The sequence below is a fragment of the Fukomys damarensis genome, unplaced genomic scaffold (genome assembly GCF_012274545.1).
Source record: "Fukomys damarensis isolate Sample0158 unplaced genomic scaffold, DMR_v1.0_HiC HiC_scaffold_38, whole genome shotgun sequence".
NCBI lineage: Eukaryota > Metazoa > Chordata > Mammalia > Rodentia > Bathyergidae > Fukomys > Fukomys damarensis.
The window spans coordinates 71,540,378-71,556,281 of record NW_022900950.1 but is presented as its reverse complement, the minus strand read 5'-3'; positions in this window follow the sequence as shown (position 1 = coordinate 71,556,281).

Below are 15,904 nucleotides of genomic sequence, written 5' to 3'. Positions count from 1 at the left end.
CGAAACCCCCAGCAAATGCTACTGAAAGGAGAGATTCAGCTGCTGAAGAATTTAAGCTGTAATATTCAAATATACAAAAATGTTAGTCCCAAGGCATATAAGACATGTTCCCCATGGTCTAAAGAAAATTAAGATGACTGTGATATAAAGATCTCTGAGGCAAAGGTCAGAACAGAGACATCAGCAGACTCTTCAATGCCCAATCCCTGCAGGGGACCATTAAAATATTTTACAGAAATGCTAGTGGCAGCCTCAAGGCCAGTGCCAAAGAGCAGAAAAACGTAAGCACCTATGAAAGGAAAAGAAAACAAAAACTCAATAAAAGGTAGTGAAGACGTAATTAAAAACATAAAGGCAATGAAAATGCCTGTGATGTATTTTTTCATTTTCTGTGACCTTGGGTTGCAGTTTGGGTACTGTATTCATTATTAGTTTTAGAAAAATACTGCACCACACTTCCTACAATCTTTGTATGATTGCTTAGAAGAGGAGGGGCAAAGTCCAAAGCCAGATGTCAGAAAACAATTTACCGTTCTCATCTTGTAGGAGCTTTCTCTGCACTCTTCATTACTGTCCCCCGGGGAATACACCAAGGATGACAGGAAGATAAGAGTTAGATTGAGGCCTGTCGCTGCTCTGTTTTGACTGTTCATAGCCTCCCAAGGTGTCACTCATATTAAGTTTTCTGCCTCCAAAAGCTAGCCAATTGGCAAATTGCCATTGAATAAAAGGGGTCCCTTAGCCACACTTCAAATCCTAAATCAGAAACAGGAAGAACCACAACCAAGCAGCAAAAATACGTTACACAATATAGATTGTGATCAAAATTTGTCATTAAAAAAGAACCCCCTTTTTAAAAAAATCAATGGACAAATTAAGGTGTTCAAAATTTTTTTTTTGTAGTATTTTTAGCAAAATAATTAAAAATGAAATTTTACTTTAATTTGAAATGAAATAGATATTGTTTACTCTAAATGAAGTGGGAAGATGGGGTTAATTTCTCAACTGCTTCCCAACACAAGGCATTTCATTCCGGGTACCCCAAGGTCAAATTTGATGTCACTACAGAGTACCAGGAAAATCTCCCTGTTTCTTCCATTTGCTTTGAATGTATAAATGCAATCTTTACATAATCATTTTGTAGAACACTAAATTAAATGTGACCACAAAGTCTGTATTTTTCCGATATTTAGTAGATGTTTGATGAAAAGTTTGGCAACTTCACTCTCATAAAAGTGATTAAGTAGGATTTTATTGGCAAGAATCAGCTATCACGTAATGTTTGGGGAAATGGATAGAAAAGGAGATAATGAATAGAAAAGTCTGTCACTTGCTATTTCTATCTCTTTATCTCTCTTCTTTTACTCAGATAATCTTTCTATATGACTCTTACATAATTGAAACTTGGCCTAAAAAATTAGGTATGAAGCGTATCGGGGGTCATTCTTTGTAATTAGTCTGAAATGGATTGCTTTACTATTCTTAGAATAGACTCTTTCCAGATACATTAAATTATATTAATATTTTGTCCATTACTAATCCTATTTTTAAATTTGTACTGGTAAAACTCTAAGTAAAATATCTGCCTTTTAACAAAAATCACTAGAAAAGAGAAAGTATTTACAGAGATTTGTGTATTTCTCTTCATTTAAAAAATATTTTGATTAGTGCATGTTTGCAGTATATGCCAATTACATTTATAGTGGGGAAGTGGTACGTGTATGGGGCACATCTCATTCTTTTTTGGTCCACCCCACTCTTTTGTTGACAACATCAGGTTCATTTATTTATCTTTTAAATTCTTACAAAGTTAGTTATCATACATACAGATTAACAACCAGATTAAAAGGCCAAGAAGACATTGAGGTTGAGATTGATAGCCATCAAAGGTTCACGGCCAGAATGTATAGAAGTCTGTACCATGGCGCTGGATTTTTCAAAAGGAGAATGCTTTATTCTCCAGGCTTTAAGCAGGGAAGTGAGGGCTATGGGCTCAGATCTGTGTCTCTGGCTGTTTAGTAGCTGGAAAATTTATAGGAAGGGAGAGGGTAGAAGCTATTGATTGGTCACCAAGAAGGGGGTGTCCTAGGGTTTCTTTTATGCAGCTGTACAATTGTCAAACCTCTTCACAGGTCAGTTTTCAGTTTTGGGAAGTTATATTCTGCTTGATGTAATTTGGACTTGTGATGCTAAAGGTCGCTGCAAAGAGGATTTGGCATCTTCTGCAAACATCCATATTAGCAACGCCCATTTCAGACAACCCTTAAAAGGCTTCCAGAGGCTTTTTTCTAAAAAACAACTTAAACACTTTGTTATTTAAGGAATTTATGTCCTGGTCCTAAGCGATTTTAATATTTGAGATTTTTTTCCTTGCACCGTTTTAAAAGAATGTTTGAGCTAAGAATCTACCTAACTGCAAAAAGGGACTGATTGAAGTCCCCTCTCCAAAACATTCTCAACTTTTTTTGGAATAAACACAATAGACAGAATAGTTAGTGATGAATAGTCAAATTAGCATGACTCCATGTTGCTATACCTCCTTGGTCATACTATGTGTCATCATCAGTCAGTCCATGGGAATTACAGTGGACCCTCAAGTTACAACTGGCCTGACATACAACAACTTGGCTTAGGATGGGAATATTAGTTTTAACTTATGAACAGTCTTGAGTTATAAGCTGACTGCTGGCCGCTTGTCCTTCCAGATGGTCTCAGATGCAGATTCAACCCTTAAAGAGTTCTAGAAGGAGCATTCAACATACTCTCCTGTGCGGGGTTCACTGAGAAATCCTGGGTCAGTGTCTCTAAGGACACCGAGATCTGCCTGTGCACAGGAGGAGCAAGACTTGGAAGGCTGTATAAAGGACCGACTTCAGTTACGACCAGCCATTACTGATGAATTGAGTAGTGATGAGTTCATCAGCCTTCACTGATGAATTTGTAAGTCAAGGGTCCACTGTAGAAGGTAGACAGGCAGGTGCATAGGAGGATTAAAGAACGAGACAAGAATGTAAGAGTCCCTCCGATTGTCAAGTTGAGTTCTTGATTCTGTTGAGCCGTATTGAGTCTCCCGAAAGAAATGATTTGGAGATAGGCTGGGTGATATATCTGGGTGAGAAAGGCCATGTCACTTTTTTTCTGATGCAAAAAATACAGTTATTTAAAATTCAGTAACAACTCATCAAAATGGGAAGAGAACATATGAGTGCTATTTAACTTATCAGAGAAAAGGGCTTCACAGTTGCATCATGTCGGCCCTAGATAAGACTTACCTTAACTGTATTATTAGTAAGAGATTACAGGAAGTTTAGGGCATCTCATTCTAGTCAGGCCCCGTAGTGGCATATGTGCCTGGAAGCCATGCTAACTAGCACCTTGCCAAGAAGGCTAAACAGCTCTAGAAAGAGCTCCAAGGGTTAGGACTTGGGGAACTCAGCAGGAAACTGTCGCTGAAGAGCCAAGTCATGAATGTTTATTTCTTAACCACTGACCCAAGAGATGGGTGTGTGTGTGTGTGTGTGTGTGTGTGTGTGTGTGTGAGTGTGCATGTGCACAAGCATGCCTGAATCTAGGCAAACCATTGAACCTATGCTCGGAAGTATAAACTGAGCAGAAAGTACAACCTGACAGTTTGGAAAAAGCAGTATTTTCGGTATGGAGCCACAACTGTGAGCAAAATAGTTATTTTAAAAATTGTAAGGGCCGGGGATTTAGCTCAGCGGTTCGGTGGCCTGCCTTGCAAGCGCAAGGACCTGAGTTCAATCCCTGGTACAAAAAAAAAAAAAAAAAAAAATGTAGTATATTTTTTCAGAACTAATTTCTCTAAATATTAAATATGAAACATGGCAGATAGTTCATGTTAGGGGCCAGATATTTATAAAGCTGTATAATAAAACTTTGGGAGGAAAAACTGCATTTGCTCTGGAGCCTTGCACATGTGCCCCCCTCAGATCTCCCCAGCAAATGTTTGTAGCCACAGGAGCACATTCTGCCTCCTGCACTGTCCCCATGTGTCAGTGCAGACAGGTTATTGTAAAGAATGTTTCTAAGAATGCATCTAACATGTGAATTCTTTTAAAAATGTAATATTCAGCCCCATAGATGACCTAAGTAACCTCTTATTGCCACGCAGCTCTTATCACAAATATTCCGCCTTGTGTCCACTGACACAGAAACTGTTAAAACTGGATTTCTGGAAACCAGGCATAGTGTATAAACTCACAAGAATCTACCAAGCTCTTCTCATTTATACTGTAAGATTTGTAGGTTGTGTATAGAGAAAGAGGTATAGACCTATGGGTCAACAACCACCTGAATTATGCATGGGAAAAGGACAGCAGTACCATATACACCGCAGTTTGACATTGGCCATTTGGAGAACAGATTTCACTACAAGAGCTTCCTGAAAACTCTTCCTTCTCAGTGGTTTGTAAGCTGGGAGATCCTGTGTGTGGGTCAAGTCTGCTCCCTTTGCTCCTGACAGGCCACAGGTTTAATCTTGGAATAATTGTTTTCTATTTACTGCTTTTTTTGTATTAATGAGACATTTAACATCAGCTAAATTGTCTTAGTTTCATTATCTAAAGAATAAGGAAAACAATACTTGCATAATTAGTTTATAGTGAGTAAAACACCAATAACTATTTTATTATTGCTTATCACATATGAAGATATTAACTGGTAGGTAGAAGAGCGTGGGATCAGAAAGGTGATTGTTTGCAGTTGAAAATCGCTAGAGTCAAGATTGTGTGATGTCTATGTGAAAGGTTGCATATTGTGATGAGTGGTTGTCATTATTCATTATTTTAATGCAGATATTGGGGTGTCTTTTCTTATTATCAAGATTAAAAAATGGAAAACATATTTGCGTGCTGTGAAGAGAAAGGAGACAGGACCCTGAACTCTGAAGCCCCTTTTCCAATTCAGACTTCAGATTATAGGTCAAGCAAGGCAGAGAAGCTCTGCTACCAAATGTTATCATTAAGGCAGCAAAATGAAGGTCTAAAAGTGGCTTGAGGGTTAAGTACTTGGTGTAAGTGATTCTATGTCTAAGAAAATTTCTGTAAGGATGGATATACCTGAGGTATAAAAGCAAAGTGACTTGACTGAGGTCTGTGCTTAGTAACAGAAAGCTTTTACTATAGTGTTATTCATAAGTCACAAACAATGGAAATGTGTGATAATCCTAGCAATAGCAATTCTAATAATATTATCAAACATTTTCAGATCATATACTCTATGCCTGGTAGGTTGCTAAATATTTTATGTTTAATTTCCTTTTTAATTCTCTCAATTCCCTTAAGAAGGAGGCACTAACATTATTTTGGTTTCTCACATAGGGAACCTGGGCCTTAATGAGGTTAAGTAAATTGTTCAAGGCTGTACAGGGAATAAAGGCCAAAGCTAGATCTATTGGATTCAAAAGTTCAGCATTATAGAGTTCTTTAAAATTACCTGGGACAAACTTCATAGGATTCTTTGCTTCTCCATAGGCCGTTTGACAGGGTGTCTGAGACGGCTGACATAGTGATGTATGACACACACAGATGCTTACCTTGTTTCAAGGAATATGTCTCTTTTAAAAATAATGGAATGAACATTTTTTATATCTTGTCAACTTCCTTTCGAAATTGTCTTACTGTTGTCTCATAAACACAAAAAAACAAAGCTGTCCTGAAAGATAGAAAATCTTAAAGTTGTGAAAATGTATTTTTGAGTCTCCACAGTGACTCACTTTATTTTTTGATCCTGATTTTCCTGAAATATAAGGAAGATGTTACAGGATGTCTGAAGAACCAAGAGAAACCAGCTGAATTCACAATGTTGCCAGTAGATACTAAAATATAGCATCCAATCACATAAGCCTAATTTAGTAGACAAAATTTAACCATCACCTATACTTGGATACCCATGAAATCATTAGATAGCTAACACCTGGAAAGAAAGCAAAAATTCCAAATGTTTCCACCAAAGAAAAGATCTGATAATACGAGAAAACAAAATAATAACTAAACTAACAAATAAATAGCTATAAATGGGAAGATTTCTACATAATAGCAAGAATCTTCCACTGAGATAAGAAAATATTTTCTCCTCAAAGCCAGGACAATCTATAAAATCTCACCAATAAAATTGCAATATGAACATTAGAGAAAAGTTTATTTTCATTTTAGCAACACAGCTTGCATGATATTTTAACAGATGACATTCCAATTGAGAGAGAGAGAGAGAGAGAGAGAGAGAACCTTGCTAAAGCTCAAATATGCACAAAAATACAATATTAGAACTACAATTAGAAAAGTTATTATAACAGAAATCGACCATTAAGTAATTTCAGGCAATGAGCTGTTCAATTAGTACCTTTGTTACTAGAAAGCTAATACAACTGGACTGAGGAAAATTGGAGGAGAAAAAATGTAGGATATTTTGAAGAAAATATTTTATTATTAAGCTAAAACTTATTGATATTAGCAGAACACAGTGGCACATGCCTATAATCCCAGCACTCTGGGAGGCCGAAGCAGGAGGAATCCAAGTTGACATCCATCTTGGGGAGCTTAGTGATTTAGCAAGAACTTATCTCAAAATTTAATAAAAGGGCTGGAAATATAACCCAATTTGAAGTCACTGGGTTCAATTCCCAATTCCCCCCAAAGAAAAAATATTGACATTGTAGTTACACCATCTATTTCAGTATCTACACTGTCAAAAACAACAACAACAACAAAAACATATTTTTTGTCTTAAACACCTCTTCATTTTCTTACAGTTTTGGAGCCTAGAAGTTTATGACTAGGGTGTCAGCATGGTTGGGCTCTTTTTCTGGCTTATAGATGGCTGCTTTCTTGCTGTGTCCTCAGGGTATGAACAGGACACAGCAGCCGTAGGTTCTCTGAACCCAAAATGAGAGTCTCACGCTCATAATCCAATGTAAGCAGAATCACTTTCCAAATGTCTCGTCTCCAGATACCGCCAATGGGGCAAGGCTTTAACAGATGAATCTGGTGGGGGGAAACAAACATTCAGCCCAATAATGTGTGCTCATACGGTTAAGTATGTAGTCCACTGAGGGCCATATTCTGAAAAATACATCGTTAGGTGACTTCAGAAACCGAATTATCTCTATGCAGTATAATCATATAGGGCCAGTTTTGTATCTGCTGTGTGTCCTTGATGGAAACAACATTATGTGGCTCATGACTGTATTTGTAACTGCTCTACTCAACACAAGCTCAGCTGTTTCCAATAACCCCTCCAATGCTCATTTCTAAATGGCCCATCTTGGCTTCCAATACCGCTTATCCTCCCACGCAGCCTCTAGCTTGCCCTCTCTTGACCACAGTGATGTCTTTGCCGTCCTCTCAGCACACTAAGAATGTTCCTTCTTACAGAATTTGTATTGCTCATCCTGTAATCTGAAATATCCTTCCACGCAGCTACCTGATTCACTCACAGTTCCCAAAGGTCTTTGTTCAAACGTGACTGTAGCAGAGGGGTTTTCCTTGAGCATCTCGAGCGAATATCATCCTCCCCTGCCCATCCTCACCCTCCAGTCGACTGCCAACCCTTTCGTCTGCCTCAGTGCTATCTACGCTTCCCACCACCCTCAGAGGTGTATTTGCTAATTGTCTGAGGATCCCATCAGGAGCTACTGATTTGTTTCCTGATTTCCCCCAAGTCCAGTCCCTTATGGGCATATAACCACCCTGAAGAAACCTTTCCTGAACTACAGATTGACCATAAATTCTGTGCTGTTTGTATTTTTTTTTCTTTGTATTGAGTTTATTGGTACATTTTAGGTATGCAGTGCAGTTACATTCATCATTGGGATCTTGTACCTCTACATGACAGGTCTCGGTTCTCATTTTTTCCTCTTGTCCCTGCCCTCCCTTCACCCCCTCCTCCCCTCCCCATTTACAAACACTTTATTTCCATTTTTTCATTTTCTCATATTGTTTTCTTTTCCCTTTTTTCCTTTCCCCTACCCTTCCCACTTTCCCTACACCTTTAGCCCTTTTCTTCCTATTTCACATTGTTAATTATCTCATTAGGATCTTATGTACTATTATAGTTCTTCACACCAGAGAAACTACTTGGTATTTACACATGTGTGACTTACTTATTTTCACTTAGGAGTATATCTTCAAAATGTATCCATTTTCCTATGAATGAATCTAATTTCTCATTCTTTATGGCTGAGTAATATTCCATTTTATAGAAAAACCACATCTTCTTTATCCAGTTTCCAAATGATGGGCAAATGGGCTGTTTCCAAGTTTTAGCTATTAGAAACAGTGCTGCTATAAATATAGGTGTGCATATATCACTGTGATATGATTCTTTTATATGCACACCATTAACACGTTCCCTTATTGACTGTTGTCTCACAAAGGACCTGGTTTCCAGTTCCTGGGAATACTGCACTCTGCTCTGCAGTCCTACTTTTCCTGCCTGGTGAACTCGGGTGCTGCTGAAGTTGCTCCTCTAATTGAAGATGGCTCAGGAAAATCAAAGCATTGTAGAGTGCTATGTACAAGCCATATCCCTCTTTGATCACTGAATTATTTGCAGTATGCTTCCCATAGAGTGAACTAAGAATATGCTTAAAGTATCCTTAAAAAAGACTGCTTCAAGGATTCTGGAGATCACCTAAAGCTATAGAATGAAATGGGAAGGCTCTTGGTTGTTTTTGGAAGGAGGTAGCGTCCCCTTACTAGTCCTGTTCTCATGATATATTGCTCTGCATCCTCCATACCCCAGATTAGTGGCTTCAAACAACCAGCACTTACTTGGTGTGGAATCAGCAGGTTGGCCAGGGCCCAGATAGAGCAACTTTTCTCTGGTCGACGTGGCACCAGCTGGACACTACATGAGTCGCTTTCAAGCTGGCTCAGTCATGTGGCTGACAAATTGACATTGACTGTCAAGTGGATCTTAGACAAGATCAAAACCAGAGGCCTCAGTTTCCCTCTGCTTTGGTCACCTCTTGTGGGTCTTTTGTAGGCTTCTTCTTGGACTCCTCATACTTAGATGTCTGGGTTCACACAGCAGTATGTCTTAGTCACTGTCTTGTCTTTGGGACATAATACTGAACACCCACAACTTAAAACAGGAGAAGTTTCTTCTGGTTTACAGTTTTAGAAGCATCAGTCCATGTTCAGCAGACATAAGCACAAAAATGTCATGGTGGGAGAGCTGCTCACATCCAGGCAGCCAAGAAGCAGAGAGAGAAGTAAAGCAAGGAGCCTGGGAGGGAGAAAATCTTTCTGGGTCATGTTTCCTGTTATCCACCTCTTCTGACCAGACCTGACTCCTTACAGTAAGTCAGCTAATACTACCCCCGTGACTCAAGTGCCTCCAAAAGCCGCACTTCTGAGCAGATGAAGACTTAGGGGGGCATTCTTCATCCAAGCCATAACAAAGTGCCCCAAGAATACAAGGTAGAAAAGAATATTTTAATTGTGATAGCCAACTCAGCTCCATCTTGTGCCTCTGTGCCATTTTGTACCTTTGCTTGGACAAAGTGCTTCTGATTGGACAAAGCACCCCAAACCCCCACATCCTGCTTGGCAGTAAACTTGCTGCAGTTGTAGGATGTTTTGTAGCTCACCGAGTGTGTGTGTGTGTGAAACTTCCTTGTGTGCCCCACTAACCTGGCATGGTTCTGCTTCTGTAAGATTCTACTTGCTCTCCCCAACTGAAAGCATGATGTAAAAGGAGAAATCAAACTGCTTCCCATGGCCGAGGAAACTTTCTAGGCACTAGCCACCCTTGGCCGCTGGCTGCAATAAACAGGCTCAAATCAGGGAGTGTGGCACATCAGTATCATTCAAACTCACTCATCCATAACATTACAACCCAGCCTTGGAAGCGAGAGAGCATTACTTCTGCTGTATTCTATTGAACAAGGCAGTCAGAGAAGTCTGCCCGGTTCAGAAGGGAGGACTCAGGGGCCTCATAACTTGATGAAAGGGTTTTGAATGTCATGATAGGGGAAGTGTAGAGGTGGATTTCATAGGTGGAGAATCTGGTCCATCATGAGTCCAGTCTCCTGTTTGTTCTAGGTGGTTTTGTATTTGTATCTGAGCTCTTATTGCTGTCATTTATAGAGAATCCCAATTCTCTGCTTGTGTACCAAGTCTTCATTAAACAGTGTCCCTTAGGTAGTTTATTTGCTCAAAAAATACTTGCAAGATTTATCCTATTAATTATTTAATACTTTAGGAATTGCTTATGTATTTTTGGTAGCTCTGAAGCTCTACTTGATGTCACCCTTTCTTAAGAATTTTGAGCTCTATGGCTATTTTGTTCTGAGCTTGGTAGTTTTCTTTCTATGACAACAAATAAGAAAGCCTTATCCTAGGCTCACTTTCATGGGAAAAAGCAAGAAAATGAGGTTACTTGCTGATTAGTGCTGGAGAAGAAAATGAATGTTTCCCCTCATGTTGTCTGGGGGCTGTGACCTTTTCTCTGACTCTCTATTAACTTGCCCTAACCCAAATAGTACAAAAGCCTCCCAATAAGGCAGTTTTCCTTTTACAGCAGATTAAGCATGACAACCTTTCCTCTTAATTAAACCTTGAGAGATTGACCTAGCAGCTGCCTGGCAGCTCCAAGACCCACCTTTTTCTGCTGTTTTCCATGCTCCTTTCCTTGCAGCTATGAAAACTACTGAAAGCCACTTTGTTCTTTGAAGGATCACAAAGAATGGGGATAGAGTGGGACCAACACATCTCTCCCCCAGGCGCATCTCATCACTAGCCCTTTAAAGGCTTAGGTGCTGCAGAAAGCTCTAGACCAGACTTGCATTCATGCGTATTTCTAAATCAAAGGATCCATTCAGGAGAAAGGATAAGAAGATATTTCGGACTTCTGGATGCTTTTTCAGAATCCATGCTTTATGACTGTGTTCAGCATTTGTGATGACACAGAGAGAACCTCCATGTTCTATAACCCAGCACAATGTCCCACTCAGATTTAGTTTGCCAGGCTCCACTTAATCTGTGTGTGAGTCTCCTAGACTTCTCCTATTTGGCATTGGGAAGGGAAATGTAGTGGTTTCCTTTGTTGCTCAAACTCAGTTTTCCCCAGAGGGATTCACCGTCCTCTTCCTGTTCAGCTTCTGTCCTCTCAGTTTGACGTAGCAGACGCTAGGGAGAGGAGAGATCAAGTGAGTGAACACTTTTCTAATGGGCTCCTTCCCCAAAGCCTTGTCAGCAAGATACTGGGCTCTCTGAACAAAGAACATGAGGCACATTTGTTCTTGGCTTTACATCATGCCCAAAATTCTGCAAGTGGAGCATCATCTTCTTTGATATCCTACAACATATATAAACTTCGATATACATTATTGTTCTATCAATTTGCAAATTGAGGGTCAAGGTAGTAAAACGAGATAGTAGACTATCCTAGGCAACATGAATCTTTAAATATTTAGTTGCCCCTTGGCCAAACATAAAATTGAATTCCTTGCCTAATTACACAAACTTTTTGTCATATAAGTGACTGTGTGGTTTCATATAGCTCCTCTGAGATGGTTACATTCAGGGTGCTGATCTTTCCCTTTGAGAGGAGGTGGGGGAGAGGCGGGGAAGAGAAGCTTCAGAGAGAGAGTAGGGAAAAACTTCTGTAGAAGTTACCTAAGAACTAAGTATTGACACTTCTTTTTCTGTGGTTGCCATGAAAACAAAAGATGAAGAGTCATAAGAAGTTACAATTTTCATTACACTCCCCTTGTGGCAGACCCTATGAATCCTTTCATGATATTTCTTTTGGGTGCCATTAAAATGGACGTACCCATAAAGGTATGGATAGAGATATAAATGTAGATATACAAAAATACATCATGAATTCACTGTTGGGTAAACTCTATATAGTTTTTTCTATAATATTGATTTAGTTATCTTTCTTTCTTTCTCTTCTTTTTTCTTTCTTTTGTCATTATTTTGTAATTCTCTCATGTATCCCTTCAATTTTTTCAGCTGAAATTGTTGAATTCACCTAACATTTAGGTCTAAAGCCAGGCAGTCCTGGGTTTGAATTATCTTCTTCCCTCAAATTTTATCTACCCCATGAGAAGCTGAGATCATGGAAAAGTTATGTTCATGGAAATAATTGTTAGAACTATTACCTTTACTTTGAAGTGTTTTCTTTCAAAGTACAACGAAGAAGGAATAAAAACATGGGATTAAAAGCAATTTGTCCATTCAGTAGATAGCATTCAAGTGCCTTCTCAATTCCAGGTGCACTGTGACTCTGGGACTTGAGTGCGCACTTTTGGAACCTGGCTTTCTCTTCTATGGAAAGACCTTGTAGATAGATGATCACTAGGTAGGCTTCACTACTCACATCCCACGAGACCGCTCTGGAGCCTTCTTCTGGTGTCGGTGCATTAGCCATGTGGGTTTAGCACAATCTCCACATAGTAAGTACTCCATCTCCCCTCACGCAGGGAGAGAGAAATTTAAGTCAGGAGATGCGCATCTGGGCAACTGAATGAGATTCGTAAATTTGCAGTAATTGCTTTTAATCTGTTTTATTGTGTTTCTTTTGGGTCCTAAAACTCAAACCTGAATAATCAGACAACTGTATATTAACTTTACCCAACAAACCTTGGACCACCTGTTTGTTTCCTGCTTTCCTGGCTAAGTGGCCCTTCAGGAAAAGACTGTTTGGAAACACAGTAGGATAGAACTCATTACTCCCTCTCTCTCTCCCATCTGTCTTCCTTTCCTTCCGGGAGATTCCTTGTTCACTTCCCATTACTGCTCATGTTCAAATTCTCCACCTGTCCTCCGGATCCACTGTGTCTCAATCTCTTCCCAGAGGTGGTTCCAACAGAAAGCTCTAGACGATCTCATCTTTCCCAATATTGTACATTCCTCCTCTGCTGACTGTTTTCACGTGGGCTTCAAAAATTCTCATGTCTTTTCCATAGAAAAATCCTTCATTTCCTCTGGATAATGCCCTTGTCATCACTTTGCATTCACAACAAGTCTCCTCTGAAAACTAGACTACATTTCTCATAGCCTACTACCTTCCGTGTAGATATTTCAGGGCACTGGTGCGGGTTTCCCTCTGCAACTGCCTTTGCACGTGGTTACATGACAGTCTTTAGTGATAAGCTCATTGCCGAGTATCGCCACCACTCTCTGCCATATTTGACATAATTGCTATAAAACTCAACACTTGGTTCTTATCTAAGATGCCACCCTCTCTGATCCACAAGCTCTCTAATATTATTTTCTAGTCTCCTTTTTTGATTCTTTTCCCTCCCATCCTCAACGTGAGATCGCTCTTCCCCTCTCTCTCCCTTTGAGCCTTGTGCATACTAGACAAGTGTTCTACCACTGAGCCACACACCCACTTCCCTACTTTTATCTTTCCATTCTAAATCTACTTTCACAACTTCATCCATTGCTTGATAACATTCAATTTTCCATTGATAAAACCCATTTTGAAATCTTCACATTTGGTTGCCTCATAGCACATGCACACGTGAATCAGAGAACAGAGCTCAGTGTTCTAGATCATCAATAGAACCTCATCTCAAATGAACTGTCTCATTGCCTTTGATAAAACTTCTCTTTTGTTGAATCTTTTTTTTTGCAATGAATGGATACCATCTACTCCAGATTATGTCTGTAATATTTCCCACATTATCATATTTGTATCTATTATTTATTTTACTTTTTTGCTGTATTTCCCTTTTATTCATTTATTTTGTATCACAAAACATTTGTGGGTACATTTTAGGCATACATAACGATAGCACTCATCCTAGGGAATTTGCATTCGCACCTGATACCTCCCACCTCCTTTGAATGTGTAGAGATTGTCTGGGTCAAATGTTATCTCTGCTTCTCAATAGTTTTATGACGTTGGAGGAGTTAATGTTTCTGTTTGTCACCTGAAAAATTCTTACAAGCATTATAAAAGATTTATTTTGTTTCTATATATGTATGTATGTGTGTACACATGTACCTGTCTTTTACCATCACATGCTATTACCAGACTTAATTTTTGGCAGTCCCATGCACATAAAAAGGATAAAATTGCTATCCCAATTTAAATATCCAATGCCACAGGGTTTTTTGATGAGGAAATGAGTACAAATTGGGCAGATGCTTAGTGCCTGGTATATACTAACCCCTCAGTAGATGTTAACTAGCATGGCTACTAATTTTGATATGTAGGATTATTTTGTAGTGCTACAATACAAAATTATATTAGTTTGCTTCTCAATGAACATTTAGTTTATAATTTTTCACTGTTAAAAATCTTTCCCCTGTAAATAGATTATTGCATCTCTTTGCCCGTAATTGGTTTGAGAATGGGCACAAGACTGATGAGGACCAAAGAGACACGAATTGGGGGAAATGGTTTTCTCATTTCTAAGTCACAGGAAGATAGAGGCTCTATCTCTTCTGGGTCATGAGCACTCATTGTGGTGTGTCAACTTGGCCTCAATAGGAGCCACCTGCCCGGTAGGTGAAACTCTGGGTGTGTCTGTGCACACACTTCAGGCTTCTGACGCAGACTCACACTAGGATTGGCAGTGAGCTGCAGGCCCCAGTCACTGGCTGACCCTCCAGCTCTCCAGCACCCGGATGGCCAGATTGCATCCTTGCACCTCTGATCCACATCTGGCCACTGGGAATCTTCCACTTCAGATCTCATATGCCTACTGGGCAATCCTTTGTATAATCATAGCTCTATTTTACATTAAATCTCTTTCTCTAGTGAACCCTAACTCACGGATATTACCTGTCTGGACAACATCTGTGCACTGTACATATTCATCTCACTAATAGAGAGGATAGTCGGGGATCTAAGTTGATATATTGCGAATGGCAGCAGGAAACCTGCAAAGAACTCAGCTCCTGAAGATGTGCAGAGCCCCTAATATTATAAGCCTGCTTTCACATGACCTCTAGATTCAGGGCCACTGGAGTTTCATGTCAATTGAATCAATTTGATCTAAAGTCTCTTTTAAACATAGTTAAAAGAATTTCAGAACTGTCAAAAATAAAATAAAAATAGTTTTTTTTAAATTTTCTCTCACTAACAAACGGTGGAGATTTATACTTACCCATGACTTTATCAACACTGATATTTTCAAACCTTTAAATATTTTAACATTTTTGGGTATAAAATTATAGCTCCTTGATGTAGCAAAATGAATCTCTGTGATTTTCTAGGTATATAAACATTTTATTTTCCCCAACCAATTTGTTTGTTTATTTATTTATATACATATTTGTTTCCTTTTCTTCTCTTGTTACGTGTTGCAATGATTTCAGTGCCTTGTTGAAACCATTGAGGTGACAAAAATTTAAACATCAATGAAGTTTCTGTCTTATATTTCAAATGCTTGGAAGTTCTGTTTGGGACTCATGATCCTACACATAGGGCCTTAGATTCCTGAGTCCTGACTTCAACATCAAATGGCTCATGGCTACATCCATATCAGCAGCAACATAAAGAAAGAAGAAAAATATATGTGTGTGTGTGTGTGTATATCTATATCTATATCTATATCTATCTATATAGATATATATATAGATATATATATATAAAGACTAATAATAGTATGTTATGCATCGATAGCAGCAACAGCTTTTCCAGGTTCTGCAGTCATCTGCACAAAATTATAGACATTCAGCACATTCCATTAAAAAAAAAAACAAAACAAAACAAAGAAAAGAATAATATCCCGACAACAGCCAAGTTCTGTTGCTGCTGTGGTGCCTGGCACCATTTTTTCTATTAGCCTCTTAATCATCATCTGGAAAGAGAACATTCTAGAGTAATATCATTAAATGTAGCTCTGATAAAGCATGGTCCCTACTATGTATCATAAAGCAGGTACTAGATATTTTACATTCATTGAGGTATGATACAG